General features: G+C 39.5%; 1 non-coding gene across 1 annotated transcript; it reads left to right on the forward strand.

Annotated features, from left to right (window-relative positions):
- The first annotated feature begins 1,399 nt into the window (after nucleotides 1-1,399).
- Nucleotides 1,400-1,537, forward strand: LOC119941071. The gene has a single exon (XR_005455106.1). It is a non-coding gene; the product is annotated as a small nucleolar RNA SNORA7 (small nucleolar RNA).
- Nucleotides 1,538-8,168: the final 6,631 nt, after the last annotated feature.

The raw sequence follows: 8,168 nt of genomic DNA on the forward strand, positions 1-8,168 counted from the left end.
ATAAATACATTTTGGTTATGTACATAAGTGCTGTGGGGGTGAGGGAGAAATTAAGTGACTTGCTCAAAACCCATTAATAAGCAAGTGAGAAAGCTGTTATTAGAACCCAATTGTCCTGACTCTCAGGCCTGTGCTCTTTGCCCTAGGCCACATTGATTCCACAATTATCCTTTCATCATCATTATTATTATTATTATATAATTTTGGGAGGAGAGAGAGAAAGGGGAGAAGGTGTGGGGTATTTGGCACCTGCACAGGGCCGCTTCTCTGCTCCTGAATGAAAGCTCCTTCTAGAAAAACTCAAGACAGGGCTTTCCAGAGTAGATTCAGCTCCTGGCACAAAGTGGGTATTCAGAAATTTATGAACGATGCAGTAATATCTTCATTGCAGTACTGACCTGAAAAGAAGTTAATATTCCATGCTTTTGATTCCTGTCCTTCTTTAATACTTTGGACTCAAATCAGATCCCCCCTGTTGGATCCCGTCACCCTTTCCCCTCTGTAGTTCCTCTTAAGGAACTTCAGCTGTTCGTATTGCCAAGTAAAGAAACTATAAAGTTGGCTGCAGGGAGGTATCCCTTGAATTGTTTCCCATGTTGTTGGAAACAAGGTTAATAGGGTTAGATTTGGATGGAATGTGAATGTTAGTTGAGTTCTATAACTGAGAAACCTTACAGTGTTGACAGTAATCCCATTGTGTACTTTAAAAGGTCAAAAGTTGTGAACCTGAACAGCAGAGTGGAGTGGGAGTGGAAAAACTTGATTTTAGAAGTTGATTTTTAAAACATTATGATATTAATACATCAAAACAGCAGAAAATACTTGGGACCTAATAGCTGGTCTGGCCGCTCTAAGTTCATATTCCATGCACATTTAATTTTTCAACTTTCAAACAGCAACAAATAACCCATTTAATTTCAGAGAAGGAAGAGCTGTGAAATTCTTCCTATCTGGCAAATAGAAATAACAGTTGTGCAAGTCAGGGGGTGTGGCTCCATGGGGAAACTGGCAGTGTAAGAAAATTTCACAGGTTCCATGTAGGCCTTTGCGGCACTATTGATGTATTGTTTTTTTTTACCTCCTAGCAATAAAGGGAGGACTTCAGCACAGTGCAGCCCAGGATGATGAAAAATGATAGGTTGTGACTTCGCAGACAGGATATTTTTCCATAATTCTGAATATCCTAGCACCTGATAGCCCACCCTCCAACTCCTACCAGTCAGGGTGGGTTACCCCAAATATCCTCTCTCCTGTCATTCCCCCTCACCCTTCCCCACTCACTTTGCAACCTGCAGAATGGCAATAGAAGGAAGGAGACAGAGCTAGAGGGTGGGAAGAGCTGAAATTCCATCTGACAACTCAGAAAACACTTCCATGTAGGCAGGAATAGTTTCTCTCTCCCCTCTCAGGGTCACACCTGGAGAGTTTCCAGTACTTTACCAGTCTTAGCTACGGGAGGGAGAGTCCAGCGGAGGTATGTCCATTCCATTCCTAGCTTGGGCAGTGGCTAGCAAGTGGAAGACAATCTGCTACACGTCAAAACTCACCTGTGCTGGATGGCAGCGGCAAGGGAGAGAGTCAAGGCTAGAGACTCATGTTTACTGCATGTAAGGAGGCAATGGTAAACCACTTACATATTTTTACCAAGAAAACTCTATGGATACTGTACCAGAATGATTGCAGATGGAGGTGGGGCATTCTGAGAGAGATGTGTCCATGGCGTCACTATGAGTCGGAGACAACTCAACGGCATAAGACAAGTTTCTCTCTGCTTCCAAAATATCAATCAGGCCTTGGAGCTGCTCCCTCTGGCCTTGGTGAGAGTTGGGTGGGGGTGGGAAGGCATTTAATGTTGGTTTAATACCTGTTCTCCCTTCTACTCAAATCGTGAGCCCCAAGTGGAACAGGGGCTGTGTCTGAGCTGATTTAACTTGTATCTACTCCAACACTTAGTACAGTGCTTGGCCCATGGTATGCACTTAAGAAATACCACTATTTTTATTATTATAATTATTAGGTTTATCCCATTGAAATTGTCCTGGAAAATTATCTGAAACATAGCTGTCCTATGTCCACACAGCCATAGACAAACTGGAATTCCCTGTACATGGTTCTCAAAAATTTTACTTGATTATCACGGTGAAACTACCGTAATTAACTCTTTCTTGCCACTTGAAGGCAGAAATGGTTTGAGATTGTTTGAAAAAAAAAGTTGCAGAATTCATTCAATAGCTAAAGAAACAGTTTTGGCTATTCGTCATTCTGGTGGGTTGTATAGAGAGCTAAGCAGGGCCTCGGGCGCAGGTGAACGGACGAGGTGCTAAGTGGTCTTGGGGAAAGGGGGTGTTGTGGGGTTGACTACCCCGGCCAAGCCTAAAATGAAAAATGTTAGCTAGATGGATTGGCTGATATTGTCACAGTATTGACACTGTATTGCGGCAGTATCTACACTGTACTCTGAACTAAACACTGGAAAAGGTTCTTGCCTGAGAATGAGGCATGATCCCTGCCCCTGAAGGAGCTATCTTATTGCTAATAATCAGGGGGAAGCATAGCAACAGACTTACAAAGGAACATGAAACAGTAAAACACAGAAAAATACACAGACAAAAATATGAGTGATAGAACATTGGTGCTAAAGGACGTGAGCCCCATGTGGGACAGAGACTGTGTCTGACCTGATCATCTTTGTACAGTAATAAAGCTGAAGCCACAGCCGCCTGGTGACACTCACCTTCATCTTGCCACAGTAGTGAGAACAAGCTAGACCTCCGTGTTGACAGGAAATGATGGTTGCAGGGTGTCTGGAGTAGGCTTTGAGTCGGGTTGTTGATACCTGGCTTCAGAAACAAAATGCTTTGTCTAACGAAAGCCACCCCAGCCAAGGTTCATTTTAATATTTAACTTTGCCCTAAGTCGAGGTAGGTCAAAAAAAGACCCTTCTACTAAAGAAAAAATCCTTGGAAAAAGTACATCTGCCCTAGGTAGATTTGTCCAGTAAGTGTCACTAAAAGATAGGTCATGTGAGTAGGATTGATGACACCAACTATCTAATGTAAGGCAACTTCCAGGATGGAATGGAAGAAATACGGTGAGGATTACCTGAAGCTCAACTCTAAACCAGGCAGCACAATACATTCGCAAACTAGCAGGGACTCACTGATCCACGTAACCGCACCCTTCACATCTTCAATGTTTTGTATTGCAAAAATCTTCCATTCAAAACAGCTCTTTAAATTACATTAAAAACACTTATTTTCCCTTTCTTGTTGATGAGGAAGTATGAGTGGTAGGTGGGCCATACTGTTCAGTAGAAATCAAATAATCAATCATATTTATTGAGCAATTGTTGTTTGCAGAGCACTGTACTAAGAACTTGGGGAGCACTATATAACAAAGTCAATAGGTATGTTCCCTTCCCAAAAGGAGCTTACCATCTAGGAGGGGAGATAGACATTAATATAAATAAATAAATTACAGATATGTACCTAAGTGCTGTGGGGCTGAAGGTGGGGTGAATGAAGGGTGGAAATCCAAGTGCAAGGGCAATGCAGAAAGGAGTGGGAGAAGAAGAAATCAGGGCTTAATCGGGGTAAGCTTAATTCATTTAGAGCCAAAGACCCATGAAGTAGATCGAATAAGGAGTAAAGACTTTGTGAACAGTAGCATTTCCCATAAGCCTAAGAATAGTTTTAAAGTATTTGTTCATGGTGTGAAAAACACTACTGGTGATCCATTGGTCTTTTCAAACTCATAATATCCATAGTGTATCACTGTTGACTACAGATGATATTCATTCATTCATTCATTCATTCATTCAGTAGTATTTATTGAGCGCCTACTGTATGCGGTACTAAGCGCTTGGGAGAGTACAGAACAACAACAAACAGACCCATTCCCTTCCCACATAAATACCATTATAAATAAATAAATTATAGATATATACATATGGGCAATATACATGCATCAGCACTTAGAACAGTGCTTGGCACATAGTAAGCGCTTAACAAATACCATCATTATTATTATAACTCAAGGAGTCCCTAAAATGAAGGCATCCAATTATGTGCAAATCAGATATTCTAATGAAAAATAAGAACTTGTACTTTAAAGTTCAAATAGAAAGCAATGTCAAGTGAAGGGAATATATGTGCCAGGTTTTAAGTAGCTTTTTCGAAACAATTCATACCAAAATCTGCCACAAAGAAGTTCAGATAGGGGGAAAGAGATTTATTTCCAAATGGGATAAATAGGATTGAAAATGTCAGGGTAAAAAAAACTTAAAAGATGAAAATAAAATATTTTTGTAGTTTACTTTTATAAATTATCCTTCCTTTCAGCACTAGCTTTTCGCTGCTCTTTTGCAGTTTTTTTCAAATGTCATATGTTAGTACCAACAAGCAAGATGAAAGAGTTCATCTGTTTACATTTGTGAAAAATTGCCTCCCAGTCTTCAAACTTCCCCTTTGTGATTTCCTCTAGTTCAGACTGAATGAGCATATGGAATATGAAATAGAACATTTGCAAGAATTCAGTGCCAGCCAAGAGAGATCATTTAGGGCTGTGCTAGGCCCTGGGCATTGGAAATTGGAGATCCCCAGAGTAAAATTTTCTTCCTTTCTGGCATGCCGATCTACTCTTAAATGAATTCTCAGTGTCTCAGCAGAGTTATTTTTAGACCAAAATGATGGCGTAGTGGAGGGAGAAATAAGGGAAAGGACAGGGCAGGATGCTAGTCAATAGCTCAAGGAGAGAGGTACTTTGATTTGGATGGTTTCAGCCACTCCCCTCAAATCCAGGGCTTTTTCAGAAGCCCTATCACATTATGAAGGTTACGCAGCATTTAGCTGTCATCTTTAATCTTTCATACTCACAAACTCCTGATGCATTTACATACATATCTCACAAAACCAATTAAGTCTTAACTCATAAATCTAATCCCTTTTTCTTCTTCCTCCTATCTATAAATTATTTTAGTGTCTATCTCCCCCACCGGATCATTACCATTTCAGCTTCTCCCAGTCCCTTCTGTGTTGCCCTTACACTTGGATTTGCATCCTGTATTCACCCCTTCCTCAGCCCCACAGAACTTATGTACCTATATGAAATTTCTTTATATTAGTGTTTGTATCCCTTTCTTGACTGCAAGCTTATTGTGGGGAGGGAACGTGTCTACTAACTCTGTTATTAGTCCAGTGCTCTGAACACAGAAAGTGCTCAATAAATATGAATGACTGAATGAGTGAAAAAGTTTGCCACATCACAGACTTTGGAACATTTAGCGATCACAGAATCAAAGTGCGCATGCTGTGTCACTAATTTGAGGGAAAAATACTGACCCAACCCAGATGATTGACCAAGCACAGGGAGTTTTACCGAATAAATACCAGGCCTATATTCTCATTAGACTGCTCTTCACCCAGTAGGTGCTTAATACATGTTTGTTAACTGACTGATTGATCTCTTTGCAGTTAGAAGTAAGTACTACTTGATTACATATCCAAAACAGCCAGAAATTACACAGGATAAGATCTTATAATTTTCATTCATTGTCTTGCTAGAAGAAAAGCTATTGAGGGATAGAATAAATTACAATCGTCCATAACCTACCAAGATTTAAAATGTTACAATTGGTGAATATATGTTTTCTAATGTGTTCTTAGGCTAGTAATTTGCTGAAAAAGTATTTTAAAAGAAAAAGACACACATATAAAACCTTCCATGAAGGGTGGAAGGGTGTGAATCTGGGCCCTTAAATTCTGAATACTAGCAATTAATAGCACTGAAATAAAATCGAATAAAATGATATTGAAATGAAAGTTGGGTCCGGTTTTAACTCAGGTTTCCTAACAAATTCTGAGTGTCGGTGATTTGGGCAGAAGATTAACTGAGCCACCTAAGAGGGTTTTTGTTAAAGTTCCTTGGGCTGTATTTTTGCCAGTGGTTTTATTGCCAGCTCCTGGCATTTGTGTTAGGGAGGGAAAGTTGTTAGCACTTGAAAGATTTGCTTTTCACACACTGCAATGCCTATGGGCCTCCACTATGGTATAGGTTGCTTTGACCTCGAGCTACATGTCTGCTTTCCTTCATCCATTTCCATAAAAATAACCATTAGTTTAGGGAAGGAAGAAGAAGGTAGGAGAGGGGCGAAATACCAAATGAGCTTAATGCTGTACTGTAGTGAGCTTCCTGGCAAAGCTAAGCATCCTATTGCAGCAGCTGCAAAATGAATATGGCTTTTCCTTCCCTTCTCTTTTTCCAATCATTTTGTTTCTCTCTATTCTGTAACTGTCATGGAAGAGATTACCCATGTGAGCAATGAGGGGGGCTTGAGCTAACAGCTGTAGACTAACAATGATCAAATGTGAAAAGTAACCTGAAGAGGATGAGTTTGTACAATACTTCCATCTTTGTTCTTCCTCCCTGATGCATGAGATATGATTTATAGTCCCCAAAGAAGGCCATTACCCAAGCTTGAAGAGGGCGGCTTCTCTAGTGAGGATCTCTCCTCAGGGCAGTATGTGCTACTTTGCCATTGAAAAAGATGGAAAAAAAAGTCAATAAATGTGAATAAATGTGAATTTCAATTCCATACAAATTACACTTCCATGCAGAAATCACTTTAAGTTCCTTTCTCTTTTTTTTCCCTTTAAGGCAACTTTTTACAGTTTGCTTGTTTCAGAAGGCAGGTTTTTGTTCATACACAGAAGAGAAGGGAAAAGCAACAGAGGAGAAACTAAAGGGACAGCGTAGACAAGGAAGCAGCAAGGAAAATAATGGAAAATATATAAAAGAGACTAAAATCCAAGGCAGTAGAGAGTCAGGCTACAAGTTTAAGCGTTCATTACCTTTTATGTTTGATTACTTTTCCTTTCAAGTTTAATATCTTGATGTCAGTATTTTAGCTCTTCAACTGATTTTTTTTTAAAAGACAACTTCTCGGGGTAATAAAAAATTCTGGTAGAGAACAGCCCCTCTGAGCTACTGTACACTTTGGGATCAATTGACTTTTTAGGCTTCAAACTCTCATTAAACCCAACCCTGTACCAAACTCTAGCTCTGTGTGATAACATTTTTCATTGAACTCTCGCTGGTGTCAGAACCACAGATTTTTTAAAAAACAAGCAGGTCAGCAGAAAAACATAGTGCAGTAGTATAGTAGTTTGGGGAATGGGCATCGCTTTGAATACAATGGGAGAGTAAGCTCTGTTGGAAAGGGTCACAGATTATTCTCAAATGTGAAGTGATCCAGAGCTGCAGAAACTGGTGATTTTAAATACACATGTCATTTTCTTCTGTCAGTGAAAACTTAGTTTCCTTCAAGGAAAGTCTGAGTTTGAGACAACAGTAAAACTGTCAGTATTCATAAATCTTATGGTATTATTACAAGAATGCAAGAACATCTAATATTTTTGATCTGAGCTTTAAACTTTTATAGTGTAGAAGTCATCAAACTGCAGCCTATCCAAAAATCCTCCTTGAAAGCAGAAATAAGTGTTAAAATATGTGTCTTCCAAAAGCAATTTGAATTCATCGCAATCTAGTTTTATTACTTTCTGTTTTTTCCAATGCTATGTTTTTTTAATCTTGAATTTTTCATCTGTGAATGTTACCATTTTACAGTGTCAGAGGAAAACTCCATCAAAACCTAATGGTAAAAGTAGTGTGCACACGAACAGAAGACTAATCTAGACAGAGCAATCACTTCTTCATTTTCCAGTAAAGCTACAAACTTTCCTTGAAATTCTAATATAGATTCAGTTCGAGAGGAGGTGGCAGTATGCACCAAAATAGTTGGAGAATTTTACTTAAAAGCACATGATTATTTAACATATTTGTTCATTTTCCTTTTTCTGCAAGCTAGAATCCAGTAAATAAAATTCTGAACGTTGGTTTTAAGTCTTTCCCATCTTCAAGTGACTTGCCCAAAGAGACACAGAAGGCAAGTGGCAGAAACGGGATTAGAACTCAGGCCCCCTGGCTCCCAAATCAGTGCTCTATCCACTAGTCCACACTGCTTCTTCTCTTGGTAACCACCAAAGTGTCCTTGCCATCTCTTTAAAAGCCCTTCTGTGTCTACAATGATAATGGAGTCATCTTTGCTCAAGTGGTGCTGAGACACAGTATTTGACTCCAAAAAGTTCCTTTGGGTGTATGTAGAGGTCCTT

Source organism: Tachyglossus aculeatus, chromosome 19 (assembly GCF_015852505.1).
Source record: "Tachyglossus aculeatus isolate mTacAcu1 chromosome 19, mTacAcu1.pri, whole genome shotgun sequence".
Taxonomy (NCBI): Eukaryota; Metazoa; Chordata; class Mammalia; order Monotremata; family Tachyglossidae; genus Tachyglossus; species Tachyglossus aculeatus.